Here is an 18,507-nt window from a genome sequence, read left to right on the forward strand (position 1 = left end):
TATATATATATATATATATATATATATATACATGTAACTATTCAATAACAGTTGAGTTTAATATATCCGTATTAATGTATCTATGGTTAACCTGGTGAAACATTTTAACCGTAAATTTTATACATGTGTATCCTATAATAAAGAGTTTTCAGAAGTAAAAATAAGTTAAGCGGATTTGAATATAACTCGTAATGATAAAATTGTTGAAAAAGTCCCTATTAAAAGAGTTTAGTTTTGGAATGTTACTGCAGTGTACAAATTTTATTGGATTTTTTTTTCGGGCAATACAAATGAATCTTGATAATGTAACGTGACCTTTTTTCAGCGTTATTTTGCACCATTGGTGACAGGCTTTGCATTTGAGGGTGGAATCAGTTATTATCATTTGTTTACTTTTAATAGATAAGATTTCTATTAAGGTCATATAACTTACACAGGCTTTTTTTTTATTATCATTTAAACTGCGCATTCATAAATAAACATGATAAAACTGTGTTAATATTAATAATACACAGTAATGTCGTATCAACCATATCCAACAACGACCATGTTAAACGTAGAATAAAGAATAAAAAACGTTTTTTTTTTAAATAAAAAGACGACTGTTGCAAGTGGATGATGGAATTAGATTGACAAAAGTCTAAGATGTGTATTATATGTCGTTTCATTTACTTTGCTTGGATTATTCACAACATACGTCTAAGAAAAATATCAGCTCCCTAATTAGATTCACAAAAGTCTAAGATGTGTATTATTTGTCGTTTCATTTACTTTGCTTGGATTATTCACAACATACGTCTAAGAAAAATATCAGCTCCCTAATTAGATTGACAAAAGTCTAAGATGTGTATTATATGTCGTTTCATTTACTTTGCTTGGATTATTCACAACATACGTCTAACAAAAATATCAGCTCCCTAATTAGATTCAAGTTTCACAGAAATTGGATTATTTTTAGGAAATTTAAAAATTCAGTTAACAAGCGGAAAAGGGGCTAAATATTGTTTTCATCTTTATTTCTTATCATTAAATATTATTCGCACAGGAAACGAGACTACAATGACGTCTGTAGTACTTGCAATTTGCATAGTTTGCAATCACCTCTGTGCATGGAACTGTTTCACTTGGATCATTTCGATAAACAAGGGCCTGGTGGTTAAGGCGATTGACTCGCAATCTGAGGAATCGCGCGTTCGAATCTCCGTCACCGAACGTACTTGCCCTTTCAGCCGTGGGGACGTTGTGATGTGACGGTCAGTCTCTCAGAATAAGCCATACCAAATTGATAAACAGATTGGGCCTTAGTAGAACTTGGTACAAGTGGAACCTTTCAGTTATATGGACCTGACATGCATTAATATAAAATACATTATTTTTTGTGAAAGTTAGAGGATAAAGAAACAAAACTGGAATGTACAACATTTATAGGTTTTTCCATATTTTAAGAATATGAAATATTAGGTCGTAAAGAAATTGTTCCCTTTTTTTAGATGAAAAAAAACCCGAACAACTTGTATATTTGAATGAAATAGGCTCCATTTTTATCGATTATGCTTTTCCATCTTACAATCAGGTTGTTAATGCCCTGATGAAAGAAATCACTTGGGTTTGAAACATAAAATATGTCGATGTTCTCTTTAACACCTTCCACATATGTATACTTTTTCCCATTAAGATGGTGTTTTAGCGAACGAAAAAGATGTTAATCTGATGGTGCCATATCTGGAGAATATTGGGGTGGGGGTAGGGGAGAACTTCGAAACCCAAATCTATAATATTGTGTTGCGTCAAACGTGCCACATGTGGAAGTCCATTGTCGTGGAGAACACCTTTCCGATTGACGAGTGAAGGGCGTTTCTGTTGAAGAGCTTGATTTAAAACGTTCCAGTTATTGACCATAAATCTCTGCATAGACAGTTCGCTGTGGATTGATGAGTTCGAAATGAATTACTCCTTTGATGTCCCACTAAATGCAAAGCATTACTATCTGCAGATGGAGTCCGCGGTTTTGGGGTCGAAAGTGGTTTTTGTCCAGAACTGAGCCAAAAACAGCGTAAATATTCGCATAGAGAATCCAATTTTCGTCACCTGTGACAATTCTGTCCAAAAATAGTACAGGCGCACTACGCGCCAGAAGAGTTCGTGAGGCACCCAAACACCTTGTTTATGGAATTTTATCATACTCCTTAGATGTTTACGTATTGTTTCATGAGAGACGTGCGAATTCGGTGCCATATTACGAGTGTGTTGTCTTAGGTTAGACTCAACAAGTGTCTTCAGAGCATCAATATCAATTCCAATATGTCGGCCCCTGCCATCACAGTTTCCAAGGCTAAAGTCGCTTGAACAAAATTTTCTGAACCATCGTTGAGACTTACGAACGTTGAAAACATTTCCATAAACATCTTTGATATTCTTTGTGGCTACATAGGCGTTGTCTCCCTTCTTGTATTGAAACAGCATTACATGCCGAATGTGTTTCTCGTCGTGTGCCATCACTATACGGGATAAGAGTATACTAAACTTTACACATTATATAGGCTACACTAACGTGACGTTTAGGCGGTTCGTTTAACTATTATACGTGATGTACGTTTATGAGGTGGTGGTTAATGAAAGTGTTCCAAAACGCGACATCAATTTCTTGACGACCTAATATTTGAAGAGGTATTGAAACTAACTTTAAAACTGGGAATATTTATCAGTCCCAGAAGGTGCTTGTAATTGCTTCACCCGTGACATTCCAGCAGGTAAAAAATATCATGATTTTTTAATGTTTGTAAATTAAAACTGTTTCTAAACTTATGAACTTTTATATAATTGTCAGTCAAACTCTTATATGGAAGTTTTATATATATAATTTATTACGTTTGAAGAATTCAAGTTGCAGGACTATACTTTCCTGGAGATCAGATATTAATGTACCTATTTCTGTACTAATTTTAGACCTGACCAACTTCTATACCATTCGAAATACCTCATTTGATTTTCTGCGTCTGTTTCTTACATATGCATTGATTTTCTGCCTCTGTTTCTTACTTATGCATTGATTTTCTGCCTCTGTTTCTTACTTATGCCTTGATTTTCTGTATTTGCATTTGTTGGATGAAGTTAATGTTCACAATTTATACGTTGTTACTAAATCCAGATGTAAGTTACAATATACCCATTAAAAATAACTACCCTTTATGCCTGTGTGCGTTTTATTGTTATTATTGCATATTGTGCATAATCTTGAATTTCAATATATAATATCTAGAATTTGCTCACAACGTCGTTCTGATGTTTTTCAAATTTACTGTTCCTTGGATTGTAATAAAATACGCACATATACAACCAAAGATAGATGTAATGCTGAGTATGCATTTACTAATAGCTTCTGGAGTCATTCTACTTGTCGTACTGGGCTTGGCTTTCTTATCAAACTTGGGTAACTGGCGCATCCTGATGAGTATTTCTCTAGTTAAAAGGAAATCACAAGGCATTCCGATAGTTTGTTCTTCAGGTAATGTTTAGAAATAAGGGCGAAACTTGTAATACTTTTCGTGCCTTACTTTTAACGACTGATCAATCGTGTGTTAGCGGCGCTTTTAGCAAACAGCAGAAACTTGACTAATGCTGTTAAATTATTAACGGTTATTTGGAACGAATCTTATCAAGATGTTTACAGTGGCGTGATGTTGAAATCACAATGTAGTATGTTCCCTCATATTCGATAATATTTGTATACATTAGCCATAAAGTATAACCTTATCAAATGGGTCTCTTAACTGTGCCGGCATAGTTTATTTTTTTTTTTTTAATATTATATTTGTTTTATTTTTCTAGGCTTCCACTGCAAAGATGGAAAGCTTAAGAAAGTAGCGTGAAAATCTCATTTTCTTAACAATATTGTATATTATACACCCTGTCGTTGAATTTTTAGTCCACCTCATATTCAATGATTGAAGTTCACTTTGTGTTCTCTTCTTTACGTTTTCACAGTTGAAAATGTAGTAGTAGACTCGTAATGAACTCATCATCTTCTGATTAAGATCCGGGTTTTTTTTAGCTGGGCAAGAGAATCTAGTAAGGATGACGCCAGCCTCTTCTCGATGAGGGGGAGCTAGAAAAACATGGACACAAATACTAACTATAGTGATTTGGAAGTGAACCAGCGTTTTTAGTAAGCAATGTTCGTTGGGTGCATGGGCTACAGGGTAGCTTTAGCCCAACCAAGACCCTCCCCCTTCCACTGCTGACCCCGAATTCTAGAATTTTAAGGGAAATTCTTAGGAATGGATAATGACGCAGAAAAACTCGAAATAGGAACAAAATCACATTCGTTTGGACAGTGGATAGTAATACTACTTTGCGGTGTTGGTGCCTGAGCGTTAAGTCTGAGGGCGTATAACGCTAAAAATCAGGGTTCGGTACCTGTGGTGGGCACAGTACAGATAGCCTATTGTATAGCTTTTTTGCTTAACAAATACAAACAATATAGTGTTTTTTTATTCGATTGCAGAGCCTTCTAATTGTTGATCAAATACATCCCAGATTCCACCTCAGGTCCGTGAACTCGTGTACACGTTTTAACTAAGTTTGTGGATATATTTTTTCTTTTAAGTATGATTGCAGTTTTCTTCGGAACATCCAATATAACAGATGGGGTATTTAGTTTTCAGTTTTGGTGTTGAGTATTCTATTTAGGAACAACAATTTCTTTTGTTTAATGTTATAATTTGCCCCAAAAAGGTTTTGATTTCATATTTTAAAAGCTCTGTATTAAGGATTTTATTTAAAAAGTTAAGGAATGAAACTTTCAAAACATGAATGGAAACCAGTGAAAGCGAGTTTGATGCTTTTTAGTGGTAAATATGTCCTGGTTATTTAAGACATGAACACCTAAAAACTAGTTTGTCATTCTGTTGATTTTCAACAGTAAACTTTATATTGGGCTTTTTACCATTTAAAAAAAACTTTAAAGTTTACCATGATCAAGAGTATAACTGGATGTCATAGCCACTCCCCCAATCTTTTCACATATTGCTTTGCGTTGAACATAAAATGTCATTTATGGCAGTTTTAAGTCTTCTATTTTTTAACTCATCATATAGTTACCTCCGTCACAATTTATATTTAAAATTTTATCTTTGGTGAAAATGAACCTGTAGTATAATCATTAAACAGTTGGTCCGTTGTATAATATCGAATAATAAATTAGGCGAAATGCTATAGTATTATTCATACATTGAAATCACCTTAAGTTATTATATGGTGAGTTAAAAAGTATCAAAGCCCCATAATTATTACATTTACATTCCAATTATAAGAAGTCTAATTGTATTTCTCTGGTTTGATTACCTTAACTGTCCTGATGAGCCATGAGTAGGCGAAACTATAGCTCACAACATAGGGCGCAGCGAATCAAATAACGCATTAGGCCTCTATATCACAGATTATATTTTAAATTTGTGAAAATAAAATAAATCTGTAACATAATCATAAGATGTGATTGTTTCGTTGCAAAATAGTTTTAAAAACATCATTAGTTATATCCAGTATGGTAATTAGCCATTCTGACAAGTACAGAAACAAGGTAGGGATGAATACACAAAACAATACAAAAATCCTTACATAAGTAGCCACAGAATCAATGTTACAAACCTATGGTAATTAGCCATTCTAACAAGTACAGAAACAAGGTAGGGATGAATACACAAAACAATACAAAAATCCTTACATAAGTAAGCGAATCAAATAACGTATTAGGCCTCTATATCACAGATTATATTTTAAATTTGTGAAAATAAAATAAAGCTGTAACATAGTCATAAGATGTGATTGTTTCGTTGCAAAATAGTTTTAAAAACATCATTAGTTATGCCCAGTATAATTTTATTCTTGACAATAGTTTCGTTTAGAGGTATATGTTTGTAAACAATGACTTGATATCATAATGAACATCATTAAACTCAGTCTGCTTTAAGCTACTGACTAATTCGAAACTATCCTTAGCAGAAAATTCATTCTGTACAAACTTTTTTTGGGGGGGGGGATCTTTCTAATCGTTGATTACAAATGTCTACACTACAAACAGTTGGTCCAACTGGACATTCCTGTTTGTGAATCTTGGGACTTACATGTAAAACCATATGCTATGAGCCTGTTGGACTGATTTTTTGGTAAGTTTCTTTTTTTATGATAGTCTCTCTACCCCCACCCACCCAAACTTCAAATGGTATTTCGTAAGTTTGGCTTTCGTGAGATATACTCCTTATTTCTACAAACTTGTATTTATTTAAAACCACGAGCCCATTACCTATATTAGGTTTAGTGATTACAATGTCCTTACAATTTTCAAAGCCTGGGTTTCGTTCTTGCTTAAGTTACTGTTTTTTTCTATGTCTAACAAATTGTAACACCCCGAGGGCGCTTGAGTGACTTGAGTTTAAAACTTGTTCAGTGGGTGTGCACCCATATTTTTGACATTTGGACAATTATTGTAAGAAAGTATCAAAACCCCTAGAAAATTGTAACACTAAGACCCTTTTCTCATCATCAGACAAATGGTAGTCTGATACATTATTAATAACATCATCTGGGTGTTGTAAGAACTTGTACTCACGTGTATGCTTTTTCTGGCCATTGAGTTTATGTAACTGTTTAACTCTAATCTCAGTTAAAGAATTAATATTACACTTGATGATTTTAACTTTAAAACATCCTAGGTCTTGGGAGCTAACTCATTTTTTTCAATTCCTCTAGGACTACCTCAAATTATTTCTTTAGAATTTTAATGTAACAGGTTTTATCTTTAATTTACAAGTCCAAAATCTTGTTTTGATATTGTTTGTTCTGTAGTTACGTCATAAAATTCGTTGTCAAAGGAGAAATTGTTTATCATGTCTATAAATAGCGCACGTGTGATGTCAAGTTAATATGACAGACTCTGGTCCTACCTGCAAGTTAGCGAAATTGTCCAATTTGAACAACTGCTACTAGGAAACACAGTAACGAAACTTGTAACTATTCTGTGTTGCTTTCCTAACCTATAAGTGATACTGAAGTCTTTGTAATATCTATCTTCTAATTCTCTTGTCTTTTCAAATCGTAAGTAATACACCTGCCTGCACAGTATATATAAATTATGCTTGAGTAAGGAAGCATATGATGCTAATATATCAATAAGTTGGCAGACAACGATTTATAGGTATAATGAAGTGATTTATTTATGTTGAAACATGCTATATGTCTTCAGAAGAAGACAGGCTAACGTTTCGTCGAAACATGTAGTATGTTCCACCATAATAAATTACTTCATTATGCCTATAAATCGTTGTCTGCTAACTTATTAGTATATAAATTATGTTCAAGCATTGTTACCTAATGTATGACGGAGTAAAAGTGAACCTTTATAGCCTCGGGCGACAATGATTGACCCACGTGTTATATATTCATTATATAGGAATGAAGAAATGTGTCGGAAACGGTGTGTCCTGTCTTGGACGTTAGGCCTAACTGCCTATCCATTTTATTCATAACGGGTAGAACGTGATACGAATCACAGAATGTTCACGTTCTACATGTATATATATGTGTGTGTGTGTGTGTGTGTGTGTGAATATATGTGTACGTGTTGTTTTTTTTTTTCAGAGATATAAGGTCGTTTTTATTTGTGTATTTGGATGGGAAATTAATTTTGTTTCTAAAGCTATTTGAAAAAGAAAAGTCTATTACACTGGTGAATGGTAACTGACAAATCATATGTTATTTAGTGTTCGTGATTCAACATTATACCTCTGTTTATACTACTGTTTGACAAAAAAAATTAAAAAGTTATAATAACAGTATTGGCTCGTATGTACAGGATAATTTCACAGCTCACGAGTAGAAACCAGTTTTCTTGTATACATTTATCTGGATTTTGCAACAATGAACTTTGTCAAAATACTGCGTAATGCATACTAATAATTTTGTAATTACACATCAGTCTTTTTTAAAATAGAGGGAGGATTTCTATATTTAAATATGTTCGAATTTTTTTTATGTATTATGCAATTAAAAGTCTACAAAATGGAATAATTCAGTTTGTGTATTTGAACTTACATTGAAAGTCCGTGCCAGTTTTGAGTTTTACTTGAAAATAGCAAAATAAAAATAAATAAATATAAAGTTTACTTGCCTCGTCTATTCGTCAAATGATCTATGTGTGGCGTAGAAACTGACATTCACGAGGTTCTTTAAAATATATATTTTATTTAAAGTTAATTTGTTCTTAAAAATATTGTAATATATATATATATATATATATAAAACATCTTTTGTTTAGATGTTAAATATTTAAAATTCCCAGAATAAATGTTAAAAACCTAGTAATTAGGGATTATTAATTGTGACTCATTCACTAGATTTAGAAGAAGACAGTTCCATGCACTGATCTGTAACTTTGTCAAACGTTTTAAGCCTTTATCACGTCTATGATGATAGTGAGTATAGAATTTTAACACTTATTTTGTTTGTTGAATTTCACGCAAAACCGCACGAGGGCTATCTGCACTAGCTGTAACTAATTGTGAAGTCAAGGCAGCTAGTCAACACCACCATGACATGGGCTACTCTTTGCCAACGAATAGTAGGATCGACCGCCACGCTGTAATACTCCTATGACTAAATAGGCGAGCATGTTCATCAACGGGTTTCGACCCCTTGACCCGCATATTGATAGTCAAGCGCCTTAACCACCAGGCCATGCTAAACCCCGCTTCTTTTGAAACGTTTGAGAACTCTAATTCACTGACATTTTAAAGTTTCGATTATTTTGGTACCACAGAACGTAAAACCGTGGATATTTCATCAGCTTTTTTTCTTTAATGTAAATCTGATCGCTAATGTTACTTGTTAGATCATAAAGCGTCACTAACATAAGAAAAATGTGTACAAATGGGCGAGATTTTCGTTTTGAACCTTACCGCCATTTTCTGTATAGTATGCACATGCCGTATCTGATTGTCGTAATTGTGGATAGTAGTAAACTGACATCAGAGTGGTTTATTCTAGTGTTAAGATCAATCCAATCATAATCTTTATGTGCAAGTTTTGACATATTATTCAACCATTACTATACTTGTATGGTTTTCAGTTTCCTAAAACTTATTTGAATTGTCAAAAAATAAACGAAAACAACAACAAACAATAGCCCAGTGACAGTACATAATTTGTAAAGTTACGGCTGTCAACTTTAATGTATAACAGGGAACTCTTCGTAAAGCATGTTCATTTGTTGGACGACAGTGACATTTAAAACTTGCAGATTATCCTGCTAATATTAAATGCATGTTTGCCATGATCACTTGAAACATTTTATGACTGCAGACTGTTCGTGAAACCCTTTTAAAAATTACTGTATTAAAAAAACTTTTATATTTTATTCTATGCTTGTGAAACTTCTTATAATCGTTCTTCTATTAAAAAGAAGTATTATTTATATTTTCTTGTATGCTTCAATCTATTATTATTCATATTTTCTTCTATGCTTCAATCTATTATTATTTATATTTTCTTCTATGCTTCAATCTATTATTATTCATGTATTAAAAGAAGCAATTTTAGATTGACTTATTAATAGGAGTATGGTGAATATCATTAAAACCTATAGCATAGAAGAAGGATTAATTCATATTTCAGCCATATACAAGTGGTATTTATAAAATTGTGTTGAATCTCCTTTTCACCATAAGATGAGAAAGAACTAACGTATGTGCGAGTTATAGATACGTTTATGTATTGAAAGTCGTACTGATGGCTAAAAACGCACATGATATGCATTAAAAAAATTCAGGTAAGGTTGAGGGCATTTGGTAATGCATATGTCAGGCATCAGTCATCTCGAGCATAATGTTGTTTCAGTGTCGTTATTCTGGTTACCTGATATGAAGCCTGTGTTGTTGTTTTTTTTTATTATTGATTAGTAACTATAAACATTTTTCGTAGAAAGCAGTGAAGAAACTCATTTCAGCTCTGTTCAGTTTTCTAATACTACCTAACGTTCTTGTTTTGGTCTAAAGTGAAGCCTGAAATAAAGTTGTGATTATCTAGGTGTCGGAATGGTCTGATGTAATGCTTTCAAAAACTGTAAACATTACTAAGTCTGAAAATCTGTCTTGTTACTTGGAGCACCTCTCGACGTGGCGAGAGGACCTCTCTGGGAAGATTCTACTTGTAAGCTTACCTTTTCTGAGATCCAAACATCTGCCTATGATGGCTACTCGTGAAGGGGTGAAAAGGATTCTGGTAGTTGTATGGTGTTTGGGTCTCTGCAGTACACAGCCATAGCTTTGAGTTCCTGTAGACTAGAGGTCCTTGGGTCTAAGATGGCCTTTTCAGGGTCAGCCGGCTGGTTGCTTGTGGTTTTGCTTAACTGGTTGATAGTTATCAGACGTCCCCAGTACATAATATAGACACTACGTCTGGTACTGGTGTTATATACAGTGCCAACGAAACCGTGTAGTTGCTATGCTGTCCCATGGTTTGAGCTCTTTGCAGGTTAGAACGTTACATGGTAGGTGAGATCAGTTGTCAGTAAACTTTTAATTTATTTTTATAACTACTTTACCAACAAGAACCAAACAAACCAGTAAACGACCACCTACCTATCGACTGTATTTACACATAGTCATCATTTCCAACAATTCCCGTTCCTCGATTTCTGACATTTATTAGAAATCCTCTTTCTTAAATCAGATAACTGTGTGGTTGTCATCTTTGCCGCTCATGGGATTTTCCTTATCAATTTCCTTTGTTGTTGAGTAGTATGTAATCTCACTTGCCCAGGATTAATATGGAAGCTAAACGGTACACTAATTATACCACCTCAATTAGTTTTCTGAAGGTTCTATAATCATTTGACGTCTGTTTTTACCAATTCTCATGTATATCCACAAACGACTAACCCTATTTCCAGTGTCATCTTTATTCATCCATTTTTCTTCTGGATTCCTGGTCCTGTCGGTATCCGAGGAAGCGCGTTTGCTGACATCACAACCAAATCGGCCTCTACTGGTAATATCAATCTTTTGCCTGCTCGATTTATGGGTTTCATGGTTAAGCTTCGTGCCAGTTGGCAGGAAATTTGAGATGATCTCAACACAAGTTTTTCCAGATCAAACCAATCATCATTGATTAGCCGTATATTTTGCGCCATATTAGGAAGAAGGAAGTTGTCCTGACAAGGCTCCAACATTGGCCATTGTCTTATGATTTATCGTTTTCTACTTCAAAGGAGTGGCCCACCAATGTATGAACATTCCAGTTAGTTGCACATTGGTGGCATTATTTTAGACATGCTGTATTTAATTCATAGTATCTTTTCAACATTGGACAGTTTAATGGGAAACGGTGAAGTTGTGCAAATTTATCATGATTTTTTTAGCTATTTAAGGGCCATAATTTTTAAAACAGTATTTAATATTTTAACTTTGTAAGAATAACGTTTTATAACTTGTCTTACTTTATCTTATACAGTTACCATTTATTTTTCATTTAGTTTACTTGATGTTATTTGAATAAGAAAATATGTTTGGCGTGGAATATATATAGCCTTCGTTGCTTGGCGCTCTGAAACCTTTAAGCAAAAATAACAGTTGGAGCAGACTAATGATTTACAATACAATTTATCTTAATAACTTACATTTGCTGTTTAACATTGGAAGGGAGTATCTATAATTACCTTTTCATTACCTTTCCAAGTGGTTTCCAAATCATCTCTCTCTCTCTCTCGCGCGCGCGCGAGGTGAGCTTTGTGCAACTACCCCCTTTGCCCATTGGATAAAACGGTCCTGCTCGTGACTCAAGGATCTTACACAAGCAATTTTTATACTATTTATTTGTTGTTTATATTTTCCTTGATCTCGCATGTCAAAAGGTTGAATGTTTAACGAACACGTGTATCTTTCACATCTTTAACACGATAAGCATCAAGTCTTCCAGTAATCGAAGGGTTTTTTTCGGAATCGATTCTTACACTATTGATTTATCATTATTTTCTCCATAACCCGATTGACACCTCAGATATTCGAATGTTTATTGTTTATCCTACAAGTGATATCCACCAAGGTTTTCAAGTAATCAAATTGAACTTAAATGAAAATTTGTTATTGTGAATATTTAAATTCTGTTGCAACTGGCCGAAACTGTATGCCCATGTCACTAGTTACCATAACAATCACGAGGCAATTATGTAAAACAGAGTGCATGTGCTAGGTGCTATACATATAGACTGTACTTTATCTGTAACTTTTTTTTACATCAACGAAAAGTTTTACAAATCTTAAACCTGGATACTCCTGTTTTGTATAATCTGTTTCAAGATTACCGATTTTATAAACCACTGATGCATGTTGTCGAATGTTTAAAACAATGTGATTTTTTTCTTTGTATCTAGGTTTTTTTTTTGTCAAAAACAAATCTAATTTATTTGTTTACTGAATTTTATTTATTTCTTTAATTACACGGCTTTGGAGAAAAATCAATGGACCAATCTCTAAAACGTATTATTTTAGAATGCTAATTTGTGATATGAACTTTTCAGAGATTGATAAGTTTCACAAAAGGTAAGATTCGTGTTAGATTTGATCATCACTGTGGATAGCTAGCCCCATAATGGCTTAGCGATAAGTCTGAAGGCTTAACGCTAAAAACCGGGTTTCTATACCAGCGGTGGGCTCAGCACAGATCTGTGTGGCTTTGGCTTTATAAGAAACAAACAAAAATATATCACCGTGGATATGAAGGTTATCCTCGTAAATTCTAAAATATGCTTTTTTTGGTATGTAGTTTAAAGGGCTGAAAATTCTCGCAAAGAATTAGGTTCATATTATTTTTGACAGTGGATATGAACGTTGTCTTTGTGATTTCTGAATAGTGCTAGTTTGGGTGCGAACTGTCAGAAGCTGAGAAGTTTACCAAACAGTAAGATTCGTGTTCCGTTTAATCATTACAGTGGATATGAACATTGTCTTTGTGATTTCTGAATAGTGCTGGTTTGGGTACGAACTGTCAGAAGTTGAGATGTTTCGCAAACAGTAAGATTGGTGTTCCGTTTAATCACTACAGTGGATATGACCGTTGTATTTGTGATTTCTGAATAGGGCTGGTTTAGGTACGAACTGTCAGAAGTTGAGAAGTTTAGCAAACAGTAAGGTTCATGTTCCGTTTAATCATTACAGTGGATATGAACGTTGTATTTGTGATTTCTGAATAGTGCTGGTTTGGGTACGAACTGTCAGAAGTTGAGAAGTTTAGCAAACAGTAAGGTTCATGTTCCGTTTAATCATTACAGTGGGTATGAACGTTGTATTTGTGATTTCTGAATAGTGCTGGTTTGGGTACGAACTGTCAGAAGTTGAGATGTTTCGCAAACAGTAAGATTGGTGTTCCGTTTAATCATTACAGTGGATATGAACGTTGTCTTTGTGATTTCTGAATAGTGCTGGTTTGGGTACGAACTGTCAGAAGTTGAGAAGTTTAGCAAACAGTAAGATTCGTGTTCCGTTTAATCATTACTGTGGATGTGAACGTTGTCTTTGTGATTTCACTGGAATACTGGTTGATGAATCAGTGTGGGAGAAATTACTAAATATACGTATCCATTGTAATACAATGAAAATAATAGTAAAGAGATAACAGCAACAACAAGAGTATGTGATAAAACAAAATCCATTTAAACTCTGGAGTCTTTGTGACTGGCCCCGATATTCAAGAGTATCGTATACTATTGTGAATTATTTTACTTGTAGAATTAAAAAACGGGTTAATTACGAGACTTGTTTGTTTCTCCATTAATTCACCGAAATTGATAATACGTTTTCAAACTATATATCGCGTACTGGTTATGTGTAGCACCTTGAAGTATTACAAACGCAAGAACTACAAATCAAGATGATAATGGGTTTATGTAATGCTAGTTTGAGGTACACATACACGACTCCTCCGGACATAATTTCAAGAGTTTGTACATATCAGTTTTAATAGCTTCGTTTTGAGTTTATTTACTGATTATGAGTATTATTTTATTACAAGTTACAGCTTTTACAGTAAGGAAGAATACGTTGATTTAAAATACTAAAACCTTTACATTTGTACTTCGGAATGATCGCACCAGGGATGGAAACGTTGTACATGTTTTAAAAATATTCTTCCTTACTTTAACAGCTGTAACTTTTAAGAAGATAATACACCACTATTTTGTTGTGATGTTTTACAATAGTATACACACGTACGTTGAAATTAACAAGTTACTGCAATATGCATAGATTAGAGAAAAACTAAAATGAATATAGAGTGAAACCAGCATCATTTGACCAATTAAAGAAAGTTGAAAAAAATTGTTAATCACGTTAAGAAGTGGTGTTCGAGTTCTGATCCTTCAATTAATAAAAATGGATCTACCTAAAACGTATTGTGACATCAAGAAGATACAATAACATCCGGTAAACTACAACATCTGCCTCATGATTTATCTAACACTAAGAATCATTTGTCGTTGTCACTCAATTCCATAACTCTTCGGTATTTATTGATCAAACTGTTTTTAACGTTGTAATATAAGAGGCGCAGCTAATTTTCTCTTAATCTAAGTAATCTGCATCCATAAATCACATACGGTTGTAAAACTGTGAGATCTGGTATCATTGGTATGTTTCAGTTTATTTGCTAACACTTTAGATAGGATAGTTTTTATTAGGACAATGCTTTTCAACTGGGTGAATGATTCTCCCAGGGGTCAGTGGTTGTAGTTTGATGGATATTTAAGTTACAATAAAGAATTTTTCATTTTAATTTAGTACTTTTTTTACTTTTTTTTTTAACTGGGGAGAGTGAAAAACTTGTAGGGGTAAATGATGCTGGAAAAGGTTGAGAAGCACTGCATTAGGATATACAGTGCTGCCATCTGTCTTTAGATAAACGCCCATTATATCAATAATCGCGTTTATGAAAATACAAAGACGAATATACATTTGACTTCTCGTAGTATTATCCTACGACTTTAATATTATTAATATTGGTAATTTTGTGTTGAGAAGTATTCTTACTATCCTCAATTTTATTCATCAAAAAATTTTTCATCGGAGTTGAGAAAGATTAGAAAGTTTATTATGTATACCTATATAATTAAATAACATCAAATGATAGTTTCTGGTACAATGTTGAGTCAGCTATAATCGATCATTTTTTGGTGTAATTATAAAGAAATTTAAATAATTCGTCACTTGACCTTAACTAAAAGAGTCGGTTTGATTCCGTTTTATTGATAACAGGATCTGACAGTGACATTTACATTGGCTTCATGTGGATGGCGGGACGGCGTGCATGCGCATCATTCGCCAGCACTAAGGCAGTAAGTTACGAGAAGTAAAATTAAAATGGTTGTCAAGTTCGTCAATATAGGCAAAATTAATAAACCTGAGGGTTTTAGAATCTTTCTGACATACCCAGGAACTCCTGAAAGTTTCATGGTGATCAGAGGTCGGAAAGTTTTCGTCACGGACCAACAGATATACAGACGCAAGCTACTTTACAGTATACATATCATCAAGTTTCATTGTTTGTGCTTAAAGATTTTTCTGTTTATAACTTAGTGTATTAAAACATTAGATTGCAGTATAATAAATTAAACTATGTGCTTTGGTAACTTTCCCGCCCACTATTTCCCCTGATCGATTACATTTTGTAGATTCAAGAGTTTTTCATTCGGCGTTTTCCGCGCAAGGGATCACGGGTAAATTAACGATAGATGTTCGACCGATTCGCGAGCTGCAGCAAGAGACAGTCAAATAGTGACACTCGTCTATTGTTCATGGTGCTTCGTGCAAGCCGTGACGCATGATACACTACTTCCGTGCAGTGTACGTGCTTGTTGCTCGTATGAAAGCAGTATACGTACATTTCTTTAAAAGTAAAGATAATTATAAGCAGCGGAGTTTACCTTCGTTAAACATTGGGAAGAATAAAGACCAAAGGACGTTTGTTGCGTTGGAGGTAAGATTCAAATAACTTTTAATTTGACATAGATTGACTTTGCTTGGATTGAAATTTGGGCGTGTAGTGAATGAACAAATATGTGCAGTTGTAATTGCAAGCAGTTCTGTATTCTGTAGTCATTAATGAGGGAATAATTCATGGATGTAAAATTTAAATTCGGATGATATTCAATAAAAGTATTCACTTATTGTTGAAGTAAGCAAACATCACTTGCTTCTTTTGTCCCAGGACTACCCCCCCCCCCTATCCATTTGATATCCAGCTCCGACGGCGTTGATCTTATCAAACACTGTAACGTTTATTATAACACACACAATGGTTGCTGTATGTGTTGTTATGCTCTTTGAAGTTTGCCAATAGAGATTCTCTTTCGTTATTATTACCAGAAAATTAATAGTTTAGGCAAGAGTTCCGTATTGGAACTCCGGTTGTTATTTTCATTTATAGTTTATTTTATGGGTATCGTTTTGTTAATAGATGCACCCGAGAAATATTTTATGTAGTTTCTTTTTCTTTTTTGTTCCTGGTTTTTCTGGTGTTTTGATGTTAGCGTCGTGTCCCGATATGCCAGAGTTCCGTATTGGGACTCAATTTTTTTGATATTGTAATGGTTATGTTTTTTCTTATTTTCACCTTTATTTTACTTTATAGGTGTCGTTGAAATCATAAGCTTACCTGTGATTTTTTCTTCTCTCTTTCGTTTCAAGTTTTTTTTGTTTTGAGGGTGGCGTCTAGATATGGAACCCCTTCCATAATTGAAATTTAGTGAAACTAAATTTGTTTAAAAACGAACCTCACAGACTAGTATGTTTCTTCTTTTCCAAACTATGTTCCAAGGTATGTGGATTAAGGTGTCGCCAGTGAAAACAGTGTAGGAACCAGTGGTCTAATGTGTAAATGGGCAAAGGGTTTTAAAATATCTGTAAAAAATAATAAGGCTTTAATCAGAGTTTAACAAATATAATGTATTTTGTGTACTTAGAAAGTTAAATTATTATATTAAAATAGAATGCCAAAAATGGAATAGGACTAACCAGAGATATCAAAGTTTGTTACGAGAGAAATCTATTTAACTGTGACTGGAAAATCGGTCTCGTATGGTACAATTGAATCGAGCTTTTGACTATTTTCGCGTAATGAAAATATTTACAAGTTATAAAATCATGTTTCTGTAGGTGCTCTACTTAGCCACTATAGACGCAATTTTTCTGTTTTTGTTTTTCATTATTATTATTCAATTTATGTAAATTTTATTCTGGTAACTATAACAATTTTACTAAAGAAACAAGCATACAATATTTTCTACTGTTAATAAAATGTTTTTTTGAAATGTTTTTGATAAGAGCAAGTTGGCTTTCATTATTATGGCCGCTTTTGTAAATCAAAGCATAATGTACAAAATATAGAACGATTTTACCCTTAAGTGGTGTCTCGTTTTGTGATTTTTTTAAATTAATCTTTTGTAGTAATATACTTATATATTTATTTGTATTCATTTGAGTCAATTTGTTGTTAAGTTCACAAAAATAGATTAAATGTAGGAGTGTGGTTAGGTTATTCTTAAAGTAGGAACTGAAATAGACATTTCTAGAGTCGATTTTTTCAAGTTATATAGCTAAGATAGAAAACAGAACATTAAGCTGGCAAAACGGATATAAACTGAAGATAGAAAGAATAACGTGGTACAGGCAAACAACCCAAGTAGGACCAGTAGAGGATGACAAGATTATAGAGGGATAAGTAAGGTAGAGGATAGAAAGACAGAAGTAGCAGAACGCATCCGAAAAGAGGTAGACTTCCTTATACAGTCGATACTATTATAATTTTTTAAAGGTTTATCAGGAAATATAAGATAACGTATGAAGCATAAAGCGATTGAAAAATGTGCAGGATTCCACCAAAGGAACAAAGTAATTGAAAAGAGATTGTAAAAACACTGACAAATCATAGTTACTATAGAAAAAAAAAGAACGTAAGATGGCATAGAAAGAGTCAGCTTGTTCAAGGGTTTTTATGAGAAGACAAAATTAGATGATGTACAAAAAGAACGAAAAGAAGATGTAGGAAGAATCGGGTGGTGTACAGAAAGAGGATGTAGCAAGAATCGGGTGGTGTACAGAAATAAGGTGTAGCAAGAATCGGGTGGTGTACAGAAAGAAGATGTAGCAAGAATCGGGTGGTGTACAGAAATAAGGTGTAGCAAGAATCGGGTGGTGTACAGAAAGAAGGTGTAGCAAGAATCGGGTGGTGTACAGAAAGAAGGAAAAAAAGTGTAGCAAAAATCAGGTGGTGAACAGAAAGAAGGTGTAGCAAGAATCGGGTTGTGTATAGAAAGAAGGAAAAGAAGGTGTAGCAAGAATCGGGTTGTGTATAGAAAGAAGGAAAAGAAGGTGTAGCAAAAATCGGGTGGTGTACAGAAAGAAGGAAAAGAAGGTGTAGCAAAAAATCGGGTGGTGTACAGAAACAACGAAAAGAAAGTGTAGCAAG

General features: G+C 33.8%; 1 protein-coding gene across 3 annotated transcripts in view; it reads left to right on the plus strand.

Moving 5' to 3' along the window:
* LOC106468417 (putative polypeptide N-acetylgalactosaminyltransferase 9) overlaps positions 1–18,507 on the plus strand; it is a 111,998-nt gene that overhangs the window by 24,952 nt on the left and 68,539 nt on the right. Inside the window, exon 1 of one of the 3 annotated variants that reach the window (XM_022396755.1) lies at positions 15,863–16,017. The exons of the other annotated variants lie outside the window; for them this stretch is intronic. The gene's annotated coding sequence lies outside the window, so the exon portion shown is untranslated. Of the gene's footprint in view, positions 1–15,862; positions 16,018–18,507 lie in introns of those variants that run through there. 3 annotated transcript variants of the gene reach the window in all.

This window comes from Limulus polyphemus, unplaced genomic scaffold, assembly GCF_000517525.1.
Source record: "Limulus polyphemus unplaced genomic scaffold, Limulus_polyphemus-2.1.2 Scaffold3000, whole genome shotgun sequence".
Classification (NCBI taxonomy): Eukaryota; Metazoa; Arthropoda; class Merostomata; order Xiphosura; family Limulidae; genus Limulus; species Limulus polyphemus.